Source organism: Carassius auratus, chromosome 4 (genome assembly GCF_003368295.1).
Source record: "Carassius auratus strain Wakin chromosome 4, ASM336829v1, whole genome shotgun sequence".
In the NCBI taxonomy this organism is placed as follows: domain Eukaryota; kingdom Metazoa; phylum Chordata; class Actinopteri; order Cypriniformes; family Cyprinidae; genus Carassius; species Carassius auratus.
The window spans coordinates 27,866,503-27,879,651 of NC_039246.1; the positions used below are offsets into that span (position 1 = coordinate 27,866,503).

At 37.4% G+C, this 13,149-nt stretch overlaps 1 protein-coding gene across 1 annotated transcript in view; it reads left to right on the plus strand.

The window, feature by feature from the left end:
- The first annotated feature begins 7,167 nt into the window (after nucleotides 1-7,167).
- The window catches only part of LOC113064970 (muscarinic acetylcholine receptor M2-like), a 59,013-nt gene continuing 53,031 nt past the window's right edge, over nucleotides 7,168-13,149 (plus strand). Inside the window, exon 1 of the mRNA XM_026236011.1 lies at nucleotides 7,168-7,451. The gene's annotated coding sequence lies outside the window, so the exon portion shown is untranslated. The remainder of the gene's footprint in view (nucleotides 7,452-13,149) is intronic.

Genomic DNA, 13,149 nt, shown 5'->3' on the forward strand with positions numbered 1-13,149 from the left:
TTCAGTGTCAAACATCATGGACATCAGCTGTGTTTCATATGAGGAGCTGTAGAGTGTCTCAAATGAACCCTGTCAGGACGCTCCCTCAGAAGTACAGTAGACAGTAAACAGACACAGAGAAAGAGAGAGTGTGTGTGTGTGTGTGAGCTTTCAGAGCGGCCCGTCTGTGTGTGATAAATGAGGTGATGTTATTTACAAAGCACTGAGGAGCAGCGAGAGAGAGAGAGAGAAGTATCACATGATTCCAGTGTGATTTCAGTACAGTATACAGTAACAATTGTGAAATATTATTACTGTTTAAAACCGCTGTTTTCTGTGTGAATCTGTGTTAAACTGTAATTTATTCCTGTGATGCTCCGCTGTATTTTCAGCATCATTCCTCCATTCTTCAGTGTCACATGATCTTCAGAAATCATGAAAATATGATGATTTACTTACATTTCTGATTATGAACAATTTTGAAAACATTGCTGCATGATATTTTAGTGGAAACTGTGACACATGTTATTTCTCAAGATTCACAGATGAACAGAAAGTTAATAAGAAACAACATTTATTTAAAAAATGCAGCATGAGTTCACTATGAAGGGATGGAGAGAAACTATAAAAAGAGAAGAAAACATGATAAAGATGCACACTTTTACAAATAATAACAAATATATACTTTAGTGAGAACTGAATGTTTCTGAATACTTCATTTTACACTAATTGCATTTAAATAAATAAAAATATTATAGTTTAAATTTATATTTAATGCGTATTTAAGAGTAGGACTTCAGTACATATTGAAAAGTTATTTCATAATAACTGTTATTGTTTGTAAATTATCAAACAAAACACAGCTGTTTGTGCACACATTTATGACAAAGTTGCATTTTCATGCATTTAAAACATAATAACTTTAAATGTAATAATCACACTACAGTTTAAATTATGACCAAGTGCTTCTGTAATCATAAAAAAATATTAAAACATAATGATTAAGAATTATAAACCTTACATTTTTACCATTATCTTAACAACCACACCTTTAAAATCATCATAAAATATATTATAACCCAAAATAAGGGTTTATGATTTTTACCTCTATTTCAGCTTCACTTAAATTTCCAAAATGACCATTGATAGTTACTTTTCTAAAAAAAAAAAAAATACAAAAAAATAAATAAATAAAAATAAGAAAAAGATAATTAATAAAACTAGTCAAATAAGTCAAAAGAACAAAAGATTATTAAAACATAGTGATGTACAATGTACATTTTTCATGGTGTCTCTCTGAAATCATTTAACTAATAAAAGATTTGAAGATTTGAAGTACACTACACGTGAATATTCAATACAAAGAAGCACACTTAATTTTTCACATGATGTCTTTTTTAAAACACAAGAGAAAAATAATGCATGCACAAATAAATATATTTGCTGATATTGCTGTATATGTCCAGATCTGAGCAGCTAAAGGTAAAGATGGCAGCACACAGATCACATGTGCATGTGGTTGATGGATGTGAAAGCTAGCGGCTAACTCTGACGTCTCAAACGCACCGGACTGGAGCCATTCACACACACACACACACACACACACGTCTGCGCTCTGATTGGCTCCCGCTGAGAGCCGCTCTGCTCTCTGATGAGTCTGTCTCACTCAGACACGCATAATTTTGCTTCTTAACGCCTGAAACGTCTGAAACTCCAGGAGAGTTGAGGCCCTGTTCTCCAACGAGCATAGAAATACATAGAAATACATAGAAATACATAGAAATACTACAGAACTGCCCAACTACAGCAGAATACAAAGAATGCAATTTTTTCCTTTTTATGAAAAGATAATGAAAATGTTCATTGTTACATAAACCAAGTGTGTTTTGAATTTAATACATTAAAAACACAAATGCATTTAATTGTGCAAACTAAGCTTTAGCGTTTTTAGTGATTGATTATTATTCTATTTAGCTTTAATTCTATTATATATCCATTTTTATTGTAAGTATTTTTACCACTTAAATTTATTTCACTTAAGCCAAAGTAATGTTTTTTATTCATTTTAAGTTTTTCATCTAATATTTATATAATTCATAATATTTAACATACATTAACAAATTATTAATCATTTAGAATCTAATTTAAAAAAATGCAAAAAGAATCTAAAATATAGATTTTTATTCATTTTAAAATAACAGCAAATATGTTTATTATTCTCTTTAATGTGTCGCGTGTCTATGTAAAGACATTGCATTTTCTTCTTCTTTTTATAAAAAAATTATAAAAAATTGTATTTTATACTTTTGCACGTTGCTGCACAGCAAATGCATTCTGTTCCATTTTGCATATATCTATGCATGATATACTGTCAAATATATAAATACATTTATGCATATACACTACAATGTTTTTTAAGCACTAAATAAAACAAGAAAATACTATTTCTAAGATTCTGATAGTCTCTATATTTCATATTTAATTCAAGGTGTTCCTTGTCTTTAATTGTCTTATCTTAAAGCCCGTCTCTGTGGATGACAGTACAAACTCATTATCACGGTCACTCCTGAAAAACAAGCGCATACGGCCCTCAAATCAACATTTGGCTCAATTAACATGTTGAGACGAGATATCCAGGGAGCACTAGTTAGTGTGCAAGTGTCCCTGGTGCACGAGCAGCTTTCATTTAGCAGGAACAATGGAACACTAATGGAACATGAGAGGCCTGAAACAAAGAGCACTTTCCACACACACACACACACACACACACACATCCAGTACAGCAGAGCGTTTGTGTTTGTGACCACTGATAAGAGTTTCTCTCAGTATTGTGTGTGCTGATGTTGCTGGAGCTATTAACACACACACACACACACACACACACTGCGGGTGTTGCATCTGTCAAATCTTAATGCAGTTAAACACACAGTTCAGTTCATGAAAAATGAGCAGAAGGGAAAATACAAGCTGCAGTGTGTGTGAGAGATTAATGTTATGAAACCAAAGTGTGACTAAAGCCTTCCAGCTGTCTGACTTCATGATAAACACCCACACACTGGAGTTATTAGTCAACTAAAACCATACAAAAACATTCAATAAATACTTGAAATAAAATTAATCTTAACTGAAATAAAGTCAAATATGGTTTTTTTTTTAAATATACCTTTGCCAAGGCAATATTTCTATTTTATCCTATTTTTCTATTTTTGTTTAGATAAGCTTGAAGTACTAAAATAACTCAAACTAAATCAAATAATATTTGTTTAAAAAAATTCTGAATATACATTTAAAAAAAATGTATGCTTGAAATTAATGTAAACTGAAATAAAATACAATTATTTTTCTTTTTATTTTAGCTAGCTTCCGAGACCTTTCATAAAATAACTAATATGAAATAATAAATGACCACTGATAAATAAAAATTATAAGAAAGAATAATAAAAAAAAAGAATAATAATTAAATAATAATTAAATAATAACAATAATGAAAATAAATGTTAACTGAAAAAAAAAAAAAATATATATATATATATATATATATATATATATATTTTTTTTTTTTTTTTTTTTTTTATTATTATTATTATTTGTTCATCTGTCGTCATCTAGAGTTTCAGCAGATCTAACTGGCTGTTATTCTGACTCTAAAGTTGATCTTTAACTACAACCGAAACACTTGATCTGATATTTTGCTTTATAATTAAATGACCTTCATTCATGCATTTATAAGTGACTGAAGTGATACTCACAGATCCCCGAGAAGTGGCTGTTTTGAAAGGTTTTGAAACTCATATCTGTCTCCGGTGTTCAGACAGATGTTCTGGTGTTTCGCTTCTTCTCGTGTTATCCAGGACTGTGTGTCAGAGACAGACTGGAGGCCTGGATCATCAGAAAATACACTCGTTATCACACTAACATGACTCGAAACCTTACAAACAGATGCATCGCTGGAGGTTATGAAGCACAGAATCACTTAAGCAGAGCAAAGTGTGTTAATGAACGCATCACCTGTGGACATGAACAGAAGAGAGGAAGGACAGGAGCTTCTGTTCCTCTGTGAAGGAAGCTCAACATGATTTCTCCACATAGTACAACTTTTTGTGCTAGTTTTATGAATATTGAACCCTGACGGTGGTTTGTTGAAACAGCGGCACGACTGCAGCTTTCACAAACGTTACTCTCCGTGTCTATTTGGGACCAATTTTGTGCCTTGAAGGATTGTGGGTATTGAGTTCAGCAGCACAGAATGATGCAACGCATGCTCAAGACTACAGTATGAATCTGAATAACATCTCCACAGCTCCTGGAGAAAGTTGCATAAACATTTTCAGACTTACTTTTTCATGTGATAGATTTATTTATGAGATGCTTATAAATTATCACAGATATAAGATTATACATAGCATTAGAAATATACAAAAACCTTATATATCTTGTATGCACATACATATTACATACTGTATGTGTGTATGCATGTATAAACAGATACGTTTGAATTATTAAGTGTGCAGGTTTGATGTTATGAAGTGCCCCTTTAAAATGTATAAGACACAGCTCTATTCTTCCTGACCAACACTCGTTCGTTTGGAGGCATGCAGCGGTCTGCTAATGTTATAATGTCTGAATGGGGATCTCAAAGCAATTTAGCAGGAGTGTGTGTCTCTCGGTGAATGTGTGTGTATTGATGCAGCGGTCAGATCGATGGCTGTCCTCTAATTCAGCACACTGTTTACTGACACTAACAGCCGAGAATTAACCTGCACTTGAGACCCCAGAGACCCACTGACGGACCGCGAGGATTGCATGTGGTCTCCCCGGGGGTCTGTTCACACACGAGAGAAAGACATTAGTGAGTAAGGAAGACATTAACGGCCATGAAGCAGATGAGAGAGAGCAGTCAATATATCCGAGCTAACAGGGAACGTTCTCGCAATGTTATGAGCTTCCTGTAACACTGATGTTTTGATGAACATTCTTTCAAAGTTATCGGGTCTATTTTTGGAATGTTGGAATGCTGACACATTTGTTAAATGTTACTAACTCTTTTAGAATGTTCAGAGGACATTCAAACGTAACGTTCTCATAACGTCTGCGAAATGACCAAATGGAATGTTCCGTTTTTTTAAACATGTCAAAAAACGGAACGTTCAGAAAAACACTGTCATGTTGCACAATACATAAAAAAACACATATTAAATAATCCGACATCATTTCCTCTTCTCCACTTGTTCCAAACCTGTATGAGATTCTTTCTTCTGCTGAACACGAAAGAAGACATTTCGAAGAATGTTGACGGACGCTCATTGACTTCTGTAGGATTTGTTTCTATCCTATGGAAGTCAATGGCTACCGTCAGCTGTTTGGATTCCAACATTCTTCAAAATGCTTTATTCTGTGTTTAATAGCTGAAAGAAACAGTTGGGATGCTATATAAGCAACAGGAAGTACAATATGAGCGTTCCAGGGTGTTGCTTACTGGTCAAGCAGCATTGCTAAATCTATTAGCATTAGCATAAAAATCCTGATAACTGTATCTGTGGGGTTACGCAACACTGTCGTACATCTCACACACCGGCAGAAAAACGCAGCAGTAACAGGTTCCAAATTCTTCTCATTGATTTCTATTTGTCCTGATCCCCGGCTGGTCCCTTAGCCCCCAGTGAGAGTGACAGGCGGCTGATGGACAGTTCGTTTAAACTGAAACAATCACGGCTTTCTTTCCCTCTGCCTGTCTCCCATTCCTTCACTTCATTTGTCTGTTTTCCGGGGCTGCAGACAAAGCTATCTCTGTGAGAGGAGCCGTGCTGATTGTATGTGTGTATTGTGTGCTGCTCCTTTACTAAATGAGAGCCACGGCTGCGAGTACAGAGGCTCTTCTAATAGCAGCTGTCAATTTAAGCCCCCTCCTGATTGGATAGGGTTGGTATAGATGTATGTATATGCAGAGTGGACGGCGTTAGCTTGACAGCGAGGGCTAAATTGGCATGTGAAGTAATGCAGAAGATGCTAATTAAACACACAGATCAAACCAGCAGCACTGTCTGCTACTAATCAAACTCTCGAGCATGCACTTTCTCCTCTCGTTTAACAAGAGCGACTGATAGTGTGGAGAAACATCATGCGAGTGCATGGCTTGGGCAGATGCATGCTGTGTGTGTGTCGTGTGAACGTGTGTAAAACACAGCAAGGGAGGGATGTCACAATTAACAAACAAAGCCCAAACCACAAACACACACATCTTCTGTGTTTTCCCCCCAGTAGATGTCAGTGTAATCTTCACATCCTCAAACACTCGAGCACATTCATGCCTGAAAGCCCTCAAACACACCCCTTACAAAATAAGTACCACCGTGACTCTATGGTGCTACTATAATAAAGCACTTCAAAGAACACCGCTTTCTCCAGAAACATCCCATTATATTCAAATGTTACATTCGTATGGATAGTGTATTTAGGGAACACCTGTTTTCTTTCCTGAAATTTTTTAGGCGCCATTTATTTTTTAATGTTACTAATGTTTCAAAAACGTTCAGAGAACATTCAAAAACAACGTTTGCATAATGTTTGCAAAATGATAAAATGGAATGTTCGCATAACCAATTGGAACATTTGGAGAGAAAACTTTTTATATTTTTAGAACACATTTTTTTGTCATATGGGATGTGCCAGGGTGTTGCTAGGATGTTGTAAGAGGTTGCTAGGGTGTTGCCATGGCACCTCTATTTCCAGGATTGATACAATGTTTTTTGGATACACTTCCGTACGCAATGGATCGTGATGAAACATGAATATGATAATCAAGGATCACCACGATGGATATCAAAGTACCGCTATACTACAATGCTATGTGTTTTGGACTCGTACCAGAGTAAAACAAAGGGTTTGGAGAATAATATAAAAACCAGCAGATTTCTGGACGTGCACGCAGGCGACACCATGTTTTTGATCATGTAGCATGGTAATGCCAAGAGCGTTACACGTGGAGCGTAGCGGTACATTTTCCGCTAAAAGGTTTTTTGTGGTTTAGCGCGACACGGATCTGTGAAAACAGCTCAAATCCCGTTTAATCCTCCAGGACGGGATCGATCCAGCAGCATCTGAAGCTGCGCTCATTCACCTGAACGTCACGTGCATCTAATCCACTTAAAGCCCTTTCCCGAGTATAAAAGCCCGAGCCTGATGCATCATAACGCATTTGCGCGTAAACACTGTCATCCGCGCGATACTGATGCAGCTTAGACGCCTGTAAACCGAAGTGTGTTGATGCTGTGACAATGATGCTGTGAAGGGACCTCCTGCGTCTCCTCCCCTCCCTCCCTCCCTCCTTCCTCCTGCTCCCCCGCTCCTCGTTTCCACTCTTCATTCCGCGTTCAGAAGAGATGCGAGCGTCCAGCATCATGTCCTCAGACGTCCAGCTGCGTGACCAAACGGACAGCAGGGACCCCGCGGGCGCCAGGAGCGACTGAGAGCAGGTAGGACAAACTTGCCGTTTCTGCGCGTTATTTAGAAAATATTGCAACCGATTTGTTACATCACGCGCTGGCCAATGCTTTCACCATCCGGAAACTGCAAACAAACGCACGCGCGTCAAAGAACGCAAGTGCAACCAACACAAGATTCACTCAGAAAAATGATCTTTAAAACATTCCGCTGTGCCTGAGATCGATGGGAAGCCGCAGAAGACGCGGTGCACTGTGGTTTGTTCTTGGACTGAGCCATATGGAGACTCCGACAGCAACGCCGATTTCGCGCGCTTTCCCCTTCACAAGTCACTCAACTTTAAGACGCTTCTCTCATCACAGACCCATTTAGACTATCTTCTTCAGATCTGAGCGCGCAACCCAAAGCAGACCTGAACTGGAAAACGCGCTCCGTTTGCGCGCGGACTCACGCCAAACGGGATTTACGCACAAACAACTCGAGAATTTGTATCGTCAATCTCTTTAATATCATGTGGGTATCTGATCAAACATTTGAGAGTTGGATGAAACGTATTTGGTTGAATCCGTTGCCGTTCAAGTCGTGCGTAAATGGTTTTTACGCACTGAACTGAGCGCAACGTTTCATTTTTAAACACTGGAAGGACTAATTATAAAACAGTTGGTCATTTGCTCGTGATGCATCTGCTTTAAATAATGCAAAAATGTCTGAACGAGTCGACTATTGTAAAATAAAGTGTCTTTTTGTGCCACGATACTGATTTAGACAGCGTCCCAATTCAATGAGTGTGAACTGATTCTCCAGCTGATTTGCTCTTGATCAATGCTCTACCATCGTTCATTTCCTACTACAGACATTTGACAGAAACAAACTTATATAAATGTCTCCAACTCAACAGAAATGTGGAAACCTCGGGGCGAGTTGACTTTACGCGCTGTGTGCCCGATGGAGGATTTCCTCAGAGCGCGTTTTCTCTTATTCTCCGAATGAAGTTCACATCATTATTTGACTGTGCATGTTCAGTTTGATTTTGGAGAGCACTGAACGCGTTCAGAAATGAAAAGGAACCGGTCAGGTTGAACTGCCCTGGTCTTTAATGCGTTCCTCTAACATTTGGGCAAAGATGAACTGTTATTAATCAATAGAGGTAATAACTTGTGCTGGAAGTTTTCAGCTAAGATCTCTGATTTATTTGCTCTGGAGCTCCGTGCGTGGATCAGGACGCGCGCGTGGAATCGATCAGATCGCTCGCGCATCGATAATCAAAGCGCGTCCTCGGCAGGTGGTCAGAGCTGCTATTTTTAACCTTTATGTTTGGCACATATTTCACAGAGATTTCGATCACGATGACTGCTCATAATTTAGGTAGGCTATCGATTGCAGTTGTGCTCATGAAGTGATTATCGTTCAGGACACGAGCAGCATATTGATTATCAGTGGATTCGGCACTGATGGATTGTTGCGCTGCAATAAAGAAACGAGAGAGAGAGAAAATCCAAATGCGCAAAGACGCGGAGGAACCCAACGCTGTGCCGAGATCTGGAACGAGTGCGCGCTTGAAACGAAGCTTTCTGAACAGGTTTCATGAGATGGTTTTTTTAAGCTGTTGCACGCTTTTCGCTCTTTTGGTTTGGCGCGTTCTGCCCCGTTAGAGCGCGCGCTACATGCAGACGGGAGCGCGCATTGACGCGCACAGGTACATAGGGGGAAAAATGCTATATAGCAAAGATTTCAAAGTGGAAAAATTACTCAACCCTATTTTTTTCTCATTTAATGTATAGCATAATTTTATAATATACAATATTTCAGAGTAAAATTATACAGTATATTTAACTAAAATGTATATACTTAAACTCTATATATAAACAAATATATTTAAAAAAATCATTGTGCATTCTAATTAATCTCAATCAAATTGCAGTTGGATTATTTTGACTAGGTTGATTTTTCTTTTTTATACAGCTAACACAAAACAATAAAAGCATGCTAACAATAAAAAACACTTTAAAAAGTTAACTCTTCATGTATTCATTCAAGGAATGCAAATCGTTGTAATTCAAAATGAAATGTTGTTCTTTAAATTTAACAAAACGAAATAACATTTATTTTCCAGCAAACATGTTTACAGCATGCAAACAAGTCTCCCTCTTAATGGAAAACTCCCAAAACAACCTTTTTTATCCAATCGCTTGCCCTCTAGAGAGAGAATGCTCCGCCCCCTGATGTCACATGATCTAATTCACACAGGTTCAGGGCTCCTAGAGCAACAATAACCCCAAATAAATAAACCCAAAAGAATATTCAGTATTAAATTGAAAAAAAAAAAAAGAATTATATAAATAACATTTAAAATATAAATAAATATATAAACACACATCAAATATAATTAGAATGGGCAATAAAATATTTATATTATCCTAAACATCATAATAAAATCTGTTACTATAAAAATCCATATTATATTTATTATAACACATTCATATTAAAATAATGTTTTAGCACTATAATGCTAACATTGTAATCAAATATTTTTTAATCCTAACACATTAAATATGTCAACAGAAAGGGATATTGTGTTAGGGATATCATCGCTGCATTTCACCTGTCCGTCACTATACACCTTCTCATCTATTTTAAGAGTGCCCTGTGTTTGGCTGATGCTGGTGTAAAGCTGCTAAAGAAAAGACGTAATGATGTGTGCTGTGTACACATCAACACTCAGTAACACCATCAGATACTGCATGCATGTGTGTGTGTGTGTGTGTGTCGTTTCTCTCTGCTGTTCTTGAATGAGTTAAATCAGACTGTTAAAGTCTTTCATCCGCTGATGGACACAGGACTGATTCACGCTGACCTGTGTGTGTGTAATGTCAGTGTGAGAGGATGTTTGACTGCAGACAGTGTTGTGGTGGTGTTTAATGGCAGCAGGGGATTGTTTAGGTGAATAATGTTTATGGAGTTACAGCTGAGATCATTTAGAAGTGCTAACAGGACTGTAGAGACCCTGTCAGGATGACTGACACACACACACACACACACACACACACTAACAATGACACGGAGGGTCTTGGGAACTGAGTGTGTGAGAGAGAATCATTGCTCCTGATTTATTTGCAGCACTAGTTGTTTGTCACAGAATCTAAATGCCCAACAGTACAGAGGAAGAAAGTCACAGAGTGTCTTAAAACCAACCAACTTTGACCAATCTATGAAAAAAATTTGAGTTTTAGTTTATGCAGCGTGGGTTTAAAGTCATGTGATGACGTCTGCAGGTCCTCGTCTGAAGGACGATAGCATGCATATGAATTTACTGAGCTGTAATCTGGAGACATATTTGATGAAATGGCATGAAACGGATGCTGAGACCATCTCGTCTTCCCAAAAGTGACATATATCCGAGTGAAACGGGTTTTCCGATGACGAAAACAACCACACATGGCTGGTCTTGATTTTGTCCAATGGGAATGAAGTGAATCGATTCGATCGATGTTGTTCACTAATCGCTGTGATCTCATGCTGCTGTGCTGCAACAAACCATTCTTTTTATAATCGATTCATCTAACACCTATTCAAACGATTAATTGACTAATCGTTGATTATTTCGCTTATTAATCAGTAGACATTTATTAATTACTCAGCTTTTGCAATAAGTTAAAATACTGAGTTATACATATTCTAACAAATAAATGAAAGTAATCAGCTTTTGAAAGTCCTATTATGTAATTACAATTATACAAATAAATCTATTTGGCACACAACATGAGATGGCGGAGAAACTCTTCTTCACCATTTCATTAGAACATTCAGAGAACATTCGAAAGTAACGTTCCCCGAACATTCTGAAACGGAATGTTGGTCATTTTTGAATAACCAAGAAAAATCCATAAGGAGTTCACCCCAAAAGGCAAATCATTTCCTCATCTCCATGTCGCTGCAAACCTGAGATATTACCAGAAGACACTTCTCCTTCAGAACATTGGTTTTGGGCTGAACTGCTCCTCTAATGATCCCACACACTCTCATCAGCTTCACAGCAGGTTTGCAAACCTCCGTCATTTGTTCCACAAAGGGAGACAAATGAAAAAGATATGCAAATGTACTTACTGTTTTCTGGAGCCTGTCGAGCACAGCCCAGAGGAAAGAGTTGCTCAATGACCTTCTCAATCGCCATCACGCTTTCCCACGGTTCACCTGAAGAGAAATAAACAGGTGGTAAGAGTAAAAACCATCATAACCAGTGAGCAGCAGATGAAGTGTTTATAGAGATCTGATGACGAGTCACGAGTTAAGAGAAAACAGCCTCTAAATTCATGTTATTTAGTGCCTTTCAGATATACTAGAATAGTTCTTATTAATATTTTGAATTGATGAATTTTTTTAATGTATGCAAATATAATAAAATGCAATGTGTGTACTTATCAATTTTATTAGTTTTAATTGTTTTACTACAACAAACGAACTTAATTAACATGCCAAATGTTGCTAGCTGAAATAAAATGTGTACGTTTACGTTTTTATATTTTATTTTATATTTAAGTATATGTGTAGCTTACATTGTGTGATATTCACAATCCAACAGTAAAGGAGGACGATTATGCAGTTATTTTCCCACGAGCAGTGCAACCCCTGAACCAACAGGGCAAAACACACACACACACACACACACACACACACACACACACACACACACACACACACACACACACACACACACACACACATACACACACACACACACACACACACACACACACACACACACACACATACACACACACACACACACACACACACACACACACACACACACACACACACACACACACACACACACACACATACACACACAGAGATTTCATGACATTCAGAGTGGTGACACTCACTCCTCTCGCCCCTGGGCGTCCGCCTCGCTGCAGCGGTGGATGTGTGTGTGTGTGTGTGTGTGTGTGTGTGTGTGTGAGCAGTCAGTCTGTTGACACACTCTGGTGATCTCTCTGCTTGTGCGACACGGCGTGTTGGAGGGATTTTTCTACATTTCACATCTGATATTCTCAGTGCAGAACTCCAGAGGCACAAAATGCTGTCAGACACGAGCTGATCTGACAGGACAGAGGAAACTGTGTGTGTGTGTGTGTGTGTGTGTGTGTGAGGGGCCTGGAGGTTATGGTGCATCAGTGAAATAGCGGAGCACCCCTGGTGATCTCTCCTTCTCGCTCTTGTCACGTTCACACTGTAAAGAGTAATGCACAGAGAGATGCATCCGCTTTCCTCCAATCTGTTAATATTAATTCAAAAGGAACAGTACACTGAAAATAATAAATCAAGATCTTTACTCGCACTGTTTCTTCAAAACTATAAAAAACTTTCTGACATACATAATCCAAAACTGTCTGAATATACTTTACAATATATAGATTTGCATGAAACACTGACTCAAATTTCCAACATTAATTATTTACCATTAGAATTTTGTCTGATTTTTAGATTTTTTTTGTGAACATAATGATAAAACAAACTGTGTGTGAGTGTGTGTGTGTGTGTATATATATATATATATATATATATATATATATATAGTTCCTGTTGATCATACTTGACTATGGAATTTTTTTTGTATTATTATCAATCCAATTACTTTAATTTCTTTAATAATTATAAATATACAGAATAAATGTATAGTATTATTAATGCAACTAAGTACAGTTTTAACATTTACAAAAAGATCCGAAT